At 41.3% G+C, this 15,833-nt stretch overlaps 1 long non-coding RNA gene across 1 annotated transcript in view; it reads right to left on the minus strand.

Moving 5' to 3' along the window:
* Positions 1-6,725: 6,725 nt before the first annotated feature.
* Positions 6,726-15,833, minus strand: part of LOC132405781 (uncharacterized) — a 53,692-nt gene continuing 44,584 nt past the window's right edge. The window contains exon 5 of the long non-coding RNA XR_009515964.1: positions 6,726-6,820. This is a non-coding gene — a long non-coding RNA (uncharacterized LOC132405781). The remainder of the gene's footprint in view (positions 6,821-15,833) is intronic.

Here is a 15,833-nt window from a genome sequence, read left to right on the forward strand (position 1 = left end):
TCAGGTCAGGTAGTATCTATGGATAGAAAGTCAACATTTCAGGCTGAGATCCTTCTTCAGGACTGAGAAGGAAGGGGAAAAATGCCAGGATAAGAAGATTGTGGAAGGGAAAGGAGACTAGCTGGAACGCGACAGGTGAAGTCAGGTGGGTGGGAAAGATCAAGGGCTAGAGAAGAAGGAATCTGATAGGAGAGAAGAGTGGACCATAGGAGAAAGGGAAAGAGGAGGGGACAGAGTGGGAAATAATAAGCAGGAGAGAAAAGGTAGAAGGTCAGAGTGGGGAAAAGAAGAAGTGGGAAGGGGGGAGCATTTTTTTTTATATATCAGAAGGAGAAATTGTTATTCACGCCATCAGGTTGGAGGCTGCCCAGATGAATAAGTAGTATTGCTCCTTCACCCAGAGGGTGGCCTCATCTTGGCACAGAAAGAGGCCATGGACCGACATGACGGAGCAGGAATGGGAATCTGAATTTAAATGTTTGACCACTGGGAAGTCCTGCCTGTGGCGGGATGGAGCAGAGGTTCTCGACAAAGCAGTCCCTCAATTTACAACAGGTCTCACTATTGTGCAGGAAGCCACATCGGGAGCACCAGACACAAAAGACGACCCCAGCAGATTGGTAGGTGAAGTGTTGCCTCACGTGGAAGGACAGCCTGAGGCCCAGACAGAAGGTGGTTTTCTTCTAGATGTATGGCGTATTTACCATACTGATGTCCTACTCAGACAATATCATTATGTGCCATGTCATATGACATGGGAGATCATGTTCTTGCATCTGTCTTTAATTGGAGAAATTCTGATAAGCTCTTCAAAACTTTTGCCTGTCCATCCCTTCAAGTACTCATGAATGTCACGCGCTGTCAAACGTGACTTTTTCTTCCTACTCAGCAGCATGCTCTTTACAGAATTGCTCCAATTTTCTCGAAGCTGGAGTCTTCGGCTCACGATAGACTTAACTTCAGGAGCATCAGTGGCCTTCCACTATCTCATTCACATGACCTTTCTTTAATAACATCATAAGCAGTGAGGTAATTTCAGTGTGGTAACCTTATCTGTTTAAGCTGATATCCGCAAGCATGTAATTTGCGGAGAAAGTCTATAGTCAAGAGTGGGCAGTTTTAACTTTACCTAATTCCTCCTCACTAGCCCTGGAACATTTATTCTTGCCTTCATCTTTCCTACTCACCACTGCATGATTATCATAGCAACCAGTGCAAATACTGATGGTGATTTGTCTTTAGTACTGCACAAGTCTGGTCCAGAACTACGATATTAATGAAGGATCTTCATCAATTAATACAGATAAAGGTCACCAAGAAATACACACACAATTTATTTATGTACACAAAACCTTTAGCACCAGAGAACATTATAGATCACTTCACTGGCAGGGCAAAACCATGAGCAAGCAAGAAACAGGTAATTATACAGAACAGGAAAGCTACTCAGCCTGCCGTTTCTCTTTCATTTTTCTGAGGGAGCTGTTAATTGGTCCTATATATTTCCTGTTTAAAATTGCTCTGCAAGTTCTGCCCTTATTAAGAGAAAACCAATTTGAAAGTTACTCATTGAGTTTGTTTCTATCAATTTTTGAGGCGAAAGATTAAAGCACTAAGCAGGTAGTCTTTTCTGCACCATCTGTATAACCAGACTCATAACACAGTCTATTGAAGGCTTGGTGACAAGTATTTTCCTTCACTTAATGCCCTCCTTGGTGAACTGCACGCCCATGTGGGTGCTCCAGTAGCCCATTCTCAGGTAGGCTTTCCTCGGTTAAAGTCGTCAGGACTTTGGGAGGTGTTACAGAACAGATGGGCCTTGCTGTTACAAGTACATGGTTCCCTGAAATCGGAGTCACAGGCAGACAAGGTGATAAATAAAGCTTTTGACGCGTGGTTTTCATTGGTCAAGACTCTTCATCAGGCTGAGGAAGGAGGGGGGGGAATGCCCAAGTAAAAAGGTGGAGGAACGAAAAGAAGGCAAGATAATAGGTGATAGGTGAAGCCAGGAAGGTGGGAAAGGTAAAGGGCTGGAGAGGAAGAAATCTGACAGAAGAGGAGAGTGGACCCTGGAAGGAGAAGAGGTAAAAGGCTTCAAACATCAGCTGCTTACTCCTCTCCATAGATACTGCCTGACCTGCTGAGTTCTTCCAGCATTTCACATTGATTGTATATTATTGGATGACTGTAAATTCGGGTAAAAATAAACATGGAACATAGAAAACAATACAGGCCCTTTGGCCCACAAAGCTGTGCGGAACATGTCCTTACCTTAGAAAGTACCTAGTGTTACCCATAGCCCTCCATTTTACTAAGCTCCATGTAGCTGTCTAGGCGTCTCTTAAAAGACCCTATCGTATCCGCCTCCACCACCGTTGTCGGCAGCCCATTCCATGCACTCACCACTCTCTGTGTAAAATCTTACCCCCAACATCTCTTCTGTACCTACTTCCAAGCACCTTAAAACTGTGCCCTCTCGTGCTTGCCATTTCAGCCCTGGGAAAAAGCCTCTGACTATCCACATGATCGATGCCTCTCATCATCTTATACACATCTATCAGGATTTCATCCTCCATCACTCCAAGGAGAAAAGGTCAAATTCATTCAACCTTTTCTCATAAGGCACGCCCCCCTCCCAATCCGGGCAACATCCTTGTAAATCTCCTCTGCACCCTTTCTATGGTTTCCACATCCTTCCTGCAGTGAGGTGACCAGAACTGAGCGCAGTATTCCAACTGGGGTCTGACCATTGTCCTATCTAGCTGCAACATTACGTTTCAGCTCTTAAATTCTGTCCCATGATTGATGAAGGCCAATACACCGTATGCCTCCTTAACCACAGTGTCAACATGTGCAGCAGCTTCGAGTGTCCTATGGACTCAGACCCAACGATCCCTCTGATCCTCCACACTGCCAAGAGTCATACCATTAATACTATATTCTGCCATCATATTTGACCAACCCAAATGAACTACCTCACACTTATCTGGGTTGAGCTCCATCTGCCACTTCTCAGCCCAGTTTTGCATCCTATCAAAGTCCCCTGTAACTTCTGACAGCCCTCCACACTATCCACAACACCCCCAACCTTTGTGTTATCAGCAAATTTACTAACCCATCCCTCTGATTCCTCCTCCAGGTCATTTATTAAAATCATGAAGAACAGGGATCCCAAAACAGATCCCTGAGGCACACCACTGGTCACCGACCTCCATGCAGAATGTGACCCGTCTACAACCATTCTTTGCCTTCTGTGAGCAAGCCAATTCTGGATCCACAAAGCAATGTCTCCTTGGATCCCATGCCTCCTTTTATTTTCTCAATAAGCCTTGCACGAGGTACCTTATCAAATGCCTTGCTGAAATCCATAAACACTACATCCACTGTTCTAAACAAAAAATGATGAGAAGTTGAGTTTAGGTGTTTCACTGGAGTAAATATCTTTGGGATAAGATAGTAACAGATATATAGAATGTTAGAAAGATGGCAATGACCAGTTTTCTTGGAAAATGTTAAGTGAAATTGTCACTGAAATGCTGAATATCTCTTCGACTAATCTTCATCCATTTATCACACACATAAAAATATATCTTAATTTTGATAATCTTACATAACTTAAGCATTATCTATGGGCTCAAAAATTTCAGTTCACAAGCTAAAACAGATCATTTAACCCACTGTGCCTCATTATCTTACATGACTTATCTTAAAGGAATTGGCATTTCTTTAGTGTTTTGTAATTTTTGATGAACAATGGAGCAAGAAATTTCCTTTTTCAATGATTTCAGCCTTGAGTTAACCTTAAATGATAAATTCATGAAATCCGTTAAAGGATGCTGAATTTTTATGTGAGTTCCTTCTATGATGACCTGAGTTAACAGAAATGCACTGAGGGGCCTTCATTTAGGACTGCCACAAATCCCATGAGGTCCTTTCATTTAGAGTCATATAAGGTAATACAGCATGGAAATAGACCTCTTGACCCAACTTATTCAAGCTGACCACAATATCTATTGAAGTTAATGTAATTTGCCTGCATTTGGCCTAAACCTTTCCTGTCCATGAACCAGTGCAAATGTTTTTTAAATGTGATTGCACTAGCTTCAACCACTTCCTCTCATACCACCATCTGGATGAAGAAGTTATCCTTCAGGTCATTTTCAAGACTCTCCCCTCATAACTTATCCTATTCTCTCTAGGTTTTGGATTCCTTTTCCGAGGGAAAAAGACTGAATGCATTCACCATATCTACACCTCAATAAGATCACCCCTCATTCTCCTGCTCACCAAAGAATGAAGTTCTAGCCTGTACAACCTCTCCCTATAACACAGGCCCTCGAGTGCTGGCTGTATTCCAAAAGGAGTTCTTTGCACTTCTTCCAGCTTACTGAACTCATTCAATAACAGGATAACCACAGACATACTCAATACTTCCTTTTTGGAATAATGCAGAGTAGCCACTTGAGGGGAGCTGGGAATTTTGACATCATTCGCATTCTCTAGAACAATAGCAAGCATCTTTAACACATTCACGTTCTTTAACAATGTTTTTTTCAGAATTCTCTTTCTCTCGCTCACCCTCTCTCTTCTTTTACTGTCTTTTGGTCTGGCATACTCTCTCTCTTCTCTTGCACTGTCTTCCCAGCATTCGATTTCTCCTCTTTCTCTCTCATTCTCTCTTTCTCCTTCTCTCTCTTCTTTTACTGTCTCTCAGGCAGGTTCTCTCTCTTTTGTAATGTGCTCTTGCTTGCTCATTCTCTCTCTCACACACTCTCACTCTCTCTCTTTTACTCTCTGTCAGGCATGCTCTCTCTGTTTCTCTCATGCTATCTCATTTGTTCATTCTCTCTCTCCTTTTACTCTCTCTTTCACACTCTCTCCCACTTGCTCATTCTCTCTCCTGTCTCTCTCACTTTCTCTCATTCCCTCTCTCTCAATCTTTCTTTCTCATTCTCTCTCTCCTTTAACTCTCTCTCTGGCATGCTCTCTCTCCTTCATGTTCTCTCACTTGTTTATTCTCTCTCACTCACTCACACTCACATTAATGGCCTTCTCACAGTGACCTTCAATGGAGGTGCCTTAATGGAAAGAGCTTAATAGAAAGAGAGTTCAGATTAACGAATGTTGCCTGCAGTTTTGGTGGTTGGTGTAAGCTAGACAAGAGGAGGGCATTTTATAACAAAGCATAGAGCTCCCGGAGAATGCTGAAGAGGATATGCTCCAGGTTCCTGTGGTAGAGCCTGACAGCTTCATGATGATTTGGCTAATCATCTGTCAGATGACACAAGCCTGAAACACATCAAGTAAAACACCGAGATCCAATGCCATGCAGGCTAAGGTAGAGTGGACTGGCGCTGATTATACATTTTAGGCATGTGCTTCCTCCTTAACTTACTTATTTTCTCTGAGGAGCCCCTGGGAATGCTCAATCCTTTAGCTCTAAAGGGTCTTAATGTGGTGCAAGTACCACCCTTGTAAATAGCTGACTGTAATAAAAGCTTAAATACCTAGCTTGATTGAATAAATCATGTTGACTGCTCACTTCCGTAATAATTGAATCCACATTGGAATTTGAAAATTGCAGTAAGTAATGAGACACAACTTTCCCCCTAATCATATGTTCGATATGCCAGTCTGGGGCAGCCTTGCCTATATGACCTCCTTTAACAGCCTTTCAGAAGTCTGTTTCCTATTTAAATCTATAACACATCGTAACCTTTCCTTGTATGCTCGATCCATGTGAAATGTAGAACTACATGCACTATCCCAGGCTCCCTAAAAAGTCTGTCTGTCTGTCTATCTTTTTACTTATCTTTCTATTGAGATGTAGCGTGTAGACCTTGCTAGCGCTTCAAACCACGCTGTCCAGTAATCCCCCAATTTAACCTTAGCCTAATCAAGGGACAATTCACAATGATCAATTAACCTACCAATCAGTACGTCTTTTGACCATAGGAGGAAGCTAGAGCACCCGGAGGAAACACATGTGGCCATGAGGAGAAGGTACAAACTCTTTACAGGCAGCTACGAGAACTGCACCCGGGTCTCTGGTATTGTAAAGCATTGTGCTACCCCAAAAAGTCGTTGGTCTCTAAGGCTAAAAATTACTGTCAATGATCTCAGAAGGCAGATACTTTATAGTAAATATTTATTTCATGTTCATTTGTCCTGTACGTTGATTATCATTATTATTATGTGCCATGTCATTTGATGTGGGCAATTATGGTCCTTGAACATGATTGTTTTTGGCAAACTTTTTCTACAGAAGTGGTTTGCCATTGCCTTCTTCTGGGCAGTGTCCTTACATGATGAGTGACCTCAGCCATTATCAATACTCTTCAGAGATTGTCTGCCTGATGTCAGTGGTCACATAACCAGGACTTGTGATGTGCACCAGCCGCTCATACGACCACGCACCGTCGACTCCCATGGCTTCAGGATGGTTATTGGCACACTCGCTCTCACAGTAGCAAGTAGATATACTCAATGGCATGGCTACCTATGTCTCCTTTCGGTGAATAGTCAACCAACTGCAAAACTCCCAACACTCATGCGAAGCTAACTTCTGTCAAGGTGGCTTCATGTGTGAGTGTTTAAACTTGCCTTGGCACTGCAGTCACAGCAGGATGTTGCGCTTGAGTGAAACCTCTCCACTTCATCTACAAAGGTACCTGGAGCCACACTGGCTTTGGGTAAAAACAGAAAATGTTGGAAACATTCATCAGGTCAGATAGCAGTTACGGAAAGCCTAATCAGAATCATAGTTTTTTGACCTGGAGTAATTGCTCTGTTTCTCTTTCCATAAGTGCTGCCGAAGCTCCTGTAAACGAAAATTATTTTTAAATTAATTATGTGTTCTTTCCTGGTTCAGCTCAGGGCTTTCGCATATGTATTCGCAAACAAAAGGAGACAACTCATGTTATCAAGGACCCAAGAAAATACTATTAGAACTAGCACAAATGCAATACAAGAGGAAAACCAAATCCCTGCAGCAATAAGTAGAGGCAGTACAGAAATCAAAATAATACTTACCCTCTAAAAGAGACAGCCTGTCGAATACTTCCACACAACCTCTCCCCCCCAAGTCGAAATCTAACCCTAACTTGACATATTCTGACTCTCTTTGATGTACTGTCCCCTACCTTAGAACTAATCACCAGCCATGACCTAGCCTCGGACAAAACTCTTTCCTCTTCCAGCAAGACAGTGCCTCTTTTATACCACTCAAAATCCCTTTGGCATGCTTTTGTACTTGCACAATGCATCGCCTTCCCAAGAAAAGCATGTTTTTCACCAAATTCCACTATTGTGGCTGTAGACTTGTACACCCTTAACTTTTTCAAAGCATTGCTGTAGACTGGCTCTCTTGTACTTCCTCAAAACAATCCCACTCCATAATAAAATCATTTTGCCTTACAGACTTCCATTTTATTTTACCATATATACCAAAGAGGAATCACATTTAGCCTTTTCCTTACACCTGCTGAATATTTCCAGCATTATAATGTTTATCTGAGATATTCCGTTATTTTGTTTGATTTTTTGACATTTTTGTGCCTGTTCATTAACCTGCCTTTTTGTTGTCTTCCAAACCTGAGAGTGACTCTCAACATTTTATGAAGACACACATTGAAAGTTTTAGGAACAGCTTCCTAAGACAATCAGACAATGAACCCATGAACACTACCTCACTATTTTTGTTCTCTTTTTGCATGACTTATTTTATACAAAGTGTATATATATTTCTTGTTGTAACTTACAATATATTTTAGGTTTTGCACTGTATGGCTGCCACAAAACAGCAAATTTTCATGACATACAGTGTTTTGCAAAAGTCTTAGGCACGTAAAAAATTCTGCAAAGCAAAGATGCTTTCAAAAATAATGAAGTGAAAAGTTACTAAATATCAAAAAAAGTTATAAAGAATAGTAAACTGTGAAAATCTAACTCAAATCAATGTTTGGTGTGACCACCCTTTGTCTTCAAAACTGCATCTATTATCTTAGGTACACTGTCGTGTAGTTTTATATTTTTAAAAAATCGCTAGTAGGTTGTTCCAAGCATTATGGCAAATGTGCCACAGTTCCTCTGCAGACTTTGACTTTCTCACTTGCTTTTGTCTCTCCAGGTAACCCCAGGCAACCTTGATGAATTTGAGATCAGGGCTCTAAGGAGGCCATACTTTCTGAAGCCCTATAAAAAATCTAGGGTGCTTAAGACTTTTGCACAGTACTGTCACTGATACAATATATATCAGTGATAATAAACCAGATTCTGATTCAGAAGTGCATTTATTTTCAAAGCATGTATCCATATACAACTCTGAAATTTGTCTTCTCCAGATAGCCACGAAACAAAGAAAGAACATAAAATTTATTCAGAGAGACACATCAAACCCAGCCCCCTACAAAGTTCAAAGTAAATTGATTATCAAAGTACCTATATGTCAGCATATTCAACATCTGGGGACAATGAACAGCTTGCCTTTAAGCATTCCACCAACTGTAGTTTCAGATGAAGTTACACCGGGTAAAATTGCCTGAAGGGTAACCAACGCAGTTGGACTCTGCAATCTGGAAAGGACTTGGGCGTACAATTTAAGGAGCAATTTGTAGCTGTTGGACCAGTCACATGATATGCATCAACTTTTTTTACACTGAAATCTACTTATTAATTATTTATTTTTTTATTAATTGAAATACAGTGTGGAATAGCTGCCAGCAACACCCGATTTAATCCTAACCTAATCATGGGACAATTTACAATGACTAATTAACCTAGTAACTAGAAGAAAACCGGAGCATGCTGAAGAAACGTGCGCAGTCTCAGGAAGAAGATACAGACTCCTTACAGGCAGTGGCGGGAATTGAACCCCAGGTCTCTTGTACGTAAAGCACCATGCTACCAAGTGTAGTCTGCTTCTAAGAGGTAGATTAACACAATAGCATTAGATGGAGACTGAGTGGTTTAACTCGGGATAGGATTCCCTTTGTCCTTACCTACCACCCCACCAGCCTCCAGGTCCAACATATAATTCTCCGTAACTTCCGCCACCTCCAACGGGATCTCACTACCAAACACATTTTTCCCTCCCACCCTCTTTCTGCTTTTCATGGGGATCGCTCCCTACGCGACTCCCTTGTCCACTCGTCCCCTCCATCCCTTCCCACTGATCTCCCTCCTGGCACTTATCCTTGTAAACGGAACAAGTGCTACACCTGCCCTTACACTTCCTCCCTCACCACCATTCAGGGCCCCAGACAGTCCTTCCAGGTGAGGCGACACTTCACCTGTGAGTCGACTGGTGTGGTATACTGCATCCGGTGCTCCCGATGTGGCCTTTTATATATTGGCGAGACCCGACGCAGACTGGGAGACCGTTTCATGGAACACCTATGCTTGGTCCACCAGAAAAAGCAGGATCTCCCAATGGCCACACATTTTAATTCCACGTCCCATTTCCATTCTGATATGTCTATCCATGGCCTCCTCTATTGTCAAAATAAATCCAAACTCAGGTTGGAGGAACAACACTTTATATACCGGCTGGGTAGCCTCCAACCTGATGGCATGAAAATTGACTTCTCCCCTTCTTACCCCATCCCTGACATATTTAGTTGTTTGCCTGTTCTCCATTTCCCTCTGGTGCTCCCCCCACTCCTTTCTTTCTCCTGAGGCCTCTCGTCCCATGATCCTTTCCCTTCTCCAGCTCTGTATCACTTTCGCCAATCACCTTTCCAGCTCTTAGCTTCATCCCACCCCCTCCTGTCTACTCCTATCATTTCGCATTTCCCCCTCCCCCCTCTACTTTCAAATCTCTTACTATCTTTCCTTTCGGTTAGTCCTGACGAAGGGTCTCGGCCCGAAACGTCGACAGCACTTCTCACTATAGATGCTGCCTGGCCTGCTGTGTTCCACCAGCATTTTGTGTGTGTTGCTGTTTGAATTTCCAGCATCTGCAGATTTCCTCGTGTTTGTGGTTTAACTTAGCTTTTTTGATATATGTTTCTTTAAATTATTCTTTGGTATGAATTTATAAAGGCTGTAAACATCTGAAATGAACGCCACTTTCAAACAATCATTAAAGAAATCTTTCATGAATGTGCTGAACTGTGGATTTCAGAGGAAATTAAAATCCCCAGGGGAAATTGGTTTGGACTGATAGACAGCACAGGGATAACAGTATTACAGACACCAGCACACGGAAAATAAGCAGTCAATAGAGGTGCAAGTTTTTCCAAGCAATTCAGGAACTGGGTATTGGGATTTTTCTTTCTCCCACTTCATTAAAAACAAAATACCAACAGCAGTATTTTTATGCTGGGATGTAGGAGAAAGGAACACAGAATATAGAACATTGAACTGGTCAGCACAGGAATACACACTTTGGCCCTATGATGTCCATACTGAACACAATGTCGAAGTCAATTACATCTCTTCTCCCTACACAGGATTCCCATGTCTCTCCAATCCCTACATCTCTGTGTATCCATCTAAAAGCCCGTGAGATGCCAATATCATTATATAACGTAATTTACCTGTTCCGATTACCCACTTTAAAAAGCAAGCTGGCTGGCAATGGTTGTGGAACATTTCCAAAATTATAAATACATCTGCTCACACCACCAACTTCACTACCCCTCAACCATCAGGCCCTTGAATAACTACACTCACTTGCCCCATCATTGAAATGTTCCTACAACCAATGATTTCACTTTAAGGACTTTTTATCTCATTATCTCATGTTCTCGATATTTATTGCTATTTATTTATATTTGCGTTTGCGCAGTTTGTTGTCTTCTGCACTCTAGCTGGCTTTTCATTGATCCTGTTGTAGTTACTCTTCTATAGATTTGCTGAATATGTCCACAGGAAGATGAATCTCAGGGTTGTATATGGTGACATATACATACTTTGATAATAAAATTTACTTTGAACACCTACAAAGCTTTCCACTTTCAAAGGCAGAAGGAGTATTGTTTACTTCGGAAACGTTCTGTGGAGAATTAAAATAATTTTTGATTTGCAATACGGGTGAGCCGGAGGCACAAGTGATAGAGCTGTTTTCTCACAGCCCAGTGATGCAGGTGCAATCTTGATTGCTGGTGCTGACTGTATGGAGTTTGTATGTTCTCTCCGTAACTGTGCAGGTTTCCTCTGAGGGCTCAGGTTTCCTCCCACTGGCCAATTGCCCTCTGTAACTCATCTCTGTAGGGTAGGTGAGAGTTAGAATGTGGGGAAGTGCATGCGAGGAGGGAAATTAGCAGGAATGTTGGGTGAATAAAATTATTTAGGGTGGGATTAGTATAAAAATGAATCCTTAATGGACAAATAATTAAAATTAAATAAAAATGTTTGGATCAGTACAAGAATCAGGTTTAATATCACTGGCATATGTCGTGAAATTAGTTGTCTTTACAGGAACAGTACAATGGAATATATAATATTAGAGATAAAACTGTGAAGTACAGTAAATAAATAGTTAAATTAAATAAGTAGTGTAAAATTGAAATAAAAAAGTAGTGGGGTGTGACACCAGAAATCAGATGACAGTGGGGAAGAAGCTGAGTGTGTGCCTTCAGGTTCCTTCCTGATGGTAGCAATGAGAATGAGGCATGACCTGGGTGATAGGGGTCCTTAATAATAGATGCCACCTTTCTGAATCAGAATCAGGTTTGTTATCACTGGTATATGTTGTGAAATTTGTTAACTTCGGGGCAGCAGTACAATGCAATACATGTTAGTATAGAAAAAACTAAATAAGTATATCAATTACAGTAAGTACATATATGCACATTAAATAGTTAAATTAGAAATAGTGCAAAACCAGAAATAATATGTAAAAAAAATGTGAGGTGGTGTTCATGTGTTCAAAGTCCATTTAGGAATCCGATGGGTTCATTCCATGAAGATGCCTTGGATACTATGAAGTGTCCATGATGGAGCTGACTAAATTTAAAACTCTTTGCAGCTTATTTTGATTTTGTGCAGTAGCCCCGCCCCCCCCCATACCAGATGTATATGGATAGGAGGAGTTTAGGGACATATGAGCCAAACACTTGTAAATAGGGCTAGCCTGGAAATATCACTATGGCCAGCGTGGATACATTGAGGCAAAGGGCCAGTTATGGATTTATGGGCTCAGTGGGATGAAGAGTTTGTTTCTGTGCCTCTTCAACTTGTGGGTTGCCCGGTACATCCTTGAAGCAAGTGACACATTTCACTGTACACATGCCAAATAAAGCTAATCTTTAATCTTCCCTGTCTGACTCTGTGACTCTAATAATAGATTGCTCCATAATCATTAATGTTGTACAATTTTTCCAAAGGGCACTTCTTAAATACAATCTAGAAGTGTTCTTAGTCCATCATGGGCACTAGCATCCATAGTATTCAGGACATCTTAGAGAGGCACGGTGACGATAGGAAAATGAAGGAGGGAAGAGCTAAATTGATCTTATAGTAGGTTAAAAGATTGACACAACATCATGGGCCAAGTTCTATAAAGTTCTATAATGCTGTACTGTTTTCATATCCTATGTTCTTAAAACATATAGAGTAGTGTAATGATTAGCATAACACTTTTCCAGTACTAGCGACCTGGGTTCAATTCCCACCGCTGTCTGTAAGGAGTTTGTACATTCTCCCTGTGAATGCGTGGGTTTCCTCCAGGTGCTCGGGTTTCCTCCCACAATCCAAAAAGGTGGCATCCAACATTAAGGATGCCCATCACCCAGGTCATGCCTTGTTCTCATTGCTACCAACGGAGAGGAGGTGCAGAAGCATGAAGACACATACTGAACGATTCAGGAATTCACATTTTTCAAATTATTATGTATTGTATTGTACCGCTGTAAAGACAACAAATTTCACAAAAAATGGTGATATTAAACCTGATTCTGATTCTGATAAAACTTCCATAATTTTTTCAGACTCATCTGTTTGATGTTAGATTTTGCTAATTTTTTAAAATGAATGAAGGTAAGGATGAATCTTCAGCTGAAAATTATCTATCTATTATAAGACAACCAACTCCCCACTAACTTAGCTACTCATTGTTCCCTCTTGCCACAGATGTGGCCTGACCTGCTGAGTATTTCCAGCATGTTCAGACTTTATTTTAGATTATCAGCATCTGCAGTTTTTTTTGGTTAATTTTCACGTACAAGTGTAATTCACCTCTGAACATAAAACATAGAACATACAGGCCCTTCAGGCTACAATGTTGTGCCAACCTTCCAACTCAATCTCACTCTTCCCTCTCACATAGCACTCCACTTTTCTTTCACCCATATCCTTATCTAAATGTGCCTTATGTATTTGCCTCTACCATCACCCTGGCAGCACGTTCCATACACCTACCGAGAACGAGGGGTTAAAGGTCAGGATCCCAGTGCCAGGGATGGTGAGGAAAGGAGTTCCTATTATGGAACTATTATAGGAGTTTGGACATAGATCCAAAGGTAGGTTGAGAAACTTACACGGCAGTCTTTTTCAGCATAGTCCAGGGTCACTCATGGAATTACATTTTACTCATTAGAGCAGGGGTTCCCAGCCTTTTTTATGCCATGGACCCCCACTAGTAACTCAGGTGTCCGTGGACTCTAGGTTGGGAACTCCTGCATTAATAAGGTGCAACAGGTCTGGTTTGCTTGTTTGGTTGATGAGACACATGGTACGGGAGGTGCCTAGCCTCAGTTCTAGCAAGGACTAGGCCTCTAGCCGCAGGCTTGCTTGCTGCTGCAGTCCAGGAGAGGAGACTGCAGAAGTGGTGTAGCATGGCATCTGTGCTCAGTTGGGGGTGGGGGGGGGGGGGGGGTTGGTCTCTCCTGGCAGTGCTGCTCTCCAAAGTTCCATTGGAGGACTGACAGGCTAGATTGCAGAGGCTGTGCACTGCAGGGATTTGCAGGACATGTTGCTCAGGGTCTTGGGCTATATATATATATATATATATATACACACAGTCACATTAAAAAAACATACACACACACACATATATATATATATGTGTGTGTGTATGTTTTTTTAATGTGACTGTGTGTTTTCACTCACTATTTTGAATATGCTGTGTATGCTTTGCACCGTGGCCCCAGAGGAATGATGTTTTGTTTGGCTGCGTTCATGTATGGTTGAATGATAATTAAACTTCAATTTGATTTGATTTTTGATTTGATTAGAGCAACAGGACAAGTGAGATGACTTCACAGGATTGGTGCAGAGATGAATCGTGAGTTCTCAGTTGTTTTTCCAGTGTAGCATTGAACATGATTAAGAGGCAATGGCAGAGACCTTTTCCCAAGTGGAAATAGTTAATACGAGGGGGCGTAATTTTAAGGTGACTGGAAAAATATAGGGAGGAGGCCAGAGGTAAGTTTTATTTTTGCACAGATGGTGGATTTGTGGAACGCCCTGCTAGGGATGATTTGTAGAGGACAAAAACGTACCATTTGGTAGGTTAATCAGTCATTATAAATTGTCCCATGGTTAGGCTACTGGAAAATTAGGGGTTTACTGGGTAGTGTGGCTCAAATGGCCCAAAGGACCTGCTCCATGCTGTGTCTCAATAAATAAAAATAAATGTTACATCGACTGTTCTGTTACCAAACAGTGCAATGGGATCCAATATATAGGGGCAGATCTTTCTTCATTTGTCCCCTTTTAGTGCATTGAAATAAATTCATGCACCATCACCCTCTTCCTTCCCTACTTCTCCCAACACCCTATCATTGAATGATGCTGTTTACACCCAAAGTAGGTTCACAATACACATTTAATTTAATCTCAAAGTATTGCCCAAAAAGAGCATTCCATTCCTTAAATCTGTACTCAGGCTGTAGCCACTTAATACATTTCAAAATATTCAATCCTGGGATTGTCGGCAAATCCAAATGTCACTTGTCTATTTTAATAACTTAGATGGAAGACAGTACTTGACATCCGCATGCATCATTAAGTGACTAACCAGCCATTGAATAATCAAGCGTGCATCATATCTAATGTTGTGGATGGTTCAAGTCTTTGTATCTACAGCAAATCAATAAGGTCCTTTTGATACACATGAAATACACAGCCAATCTCCTGACTCCTTAATATCGAGGACAAGTTTACCATTTTATTTGTTTATGAAAAAATAGTTCATTGTTCAGCCTTATATCATTTATTTGCAACTTACCACCTTGAGTTGAACCAGTAGTACATTTCACTTCCTTATTGGATTTTAGAAGAATGAAGCTGAGGAGATATTTCTAAATGCATATCCAATGAGATTTATTTATTTTATGTATAGAGTTCTCTTTTAATGGAGATTTTGCTGAGGAATTAAGTAAGGAAACTCATGGTGTACAAGGGAAGATGGATTGTAAGTAAATGTTTCCAATCAAATAACGCCCTGTCTAACAATCCAAAACAATTCAATTATAAATCTAATGACCTGAACTGATCTGATTTAGTTGCCCATTTTGTGGAAGATCCATGTCCCTGAAACAATTCACAGACAGAAAACTTTCACCTAACTGTGTTTTACACTGGTTATTGGTTTTAACCACTGCTGTTACTTTTCAGCCCATTACGTCACTGCAGAGGGGACACAGGACCCATGTAGCAAATGTACAAAAGTCTTAGGCACATGTGTGTGTGTACATGTATATATATAGATAGATAGCTATTAGGGTGCCTGAGACTTTTACACAGTACTGTATTTGTCAATATGGAGTGGAGAGCAAGTTTGTAAATCTGGTGGGAGCAAAGGATGTTGGGAATGGTGAGGCTGAAGCGTCACAGGAGGGATGTGGGAGAGGTGGCAGAGAAGGAATGCCAGGGTGGGGGGGGGGGGG

This window comes from Hypanus sabinus, chromosome 16, assembly GCF_030144855.1.
Source record: "Hypanus sabinus isolate sHypSab1 chromosome 16, sHypSab1.hap1, whole genome shotgun sequence".
In the NCBI taxonomy this organism is placed as follows: domain Eukaryota; kingdom Metazoa; phylum Chordata; class Chondrichthyes; order Myliobatiformes; family Dasyatidae; genus Hypanus; species Hypanus sabinus.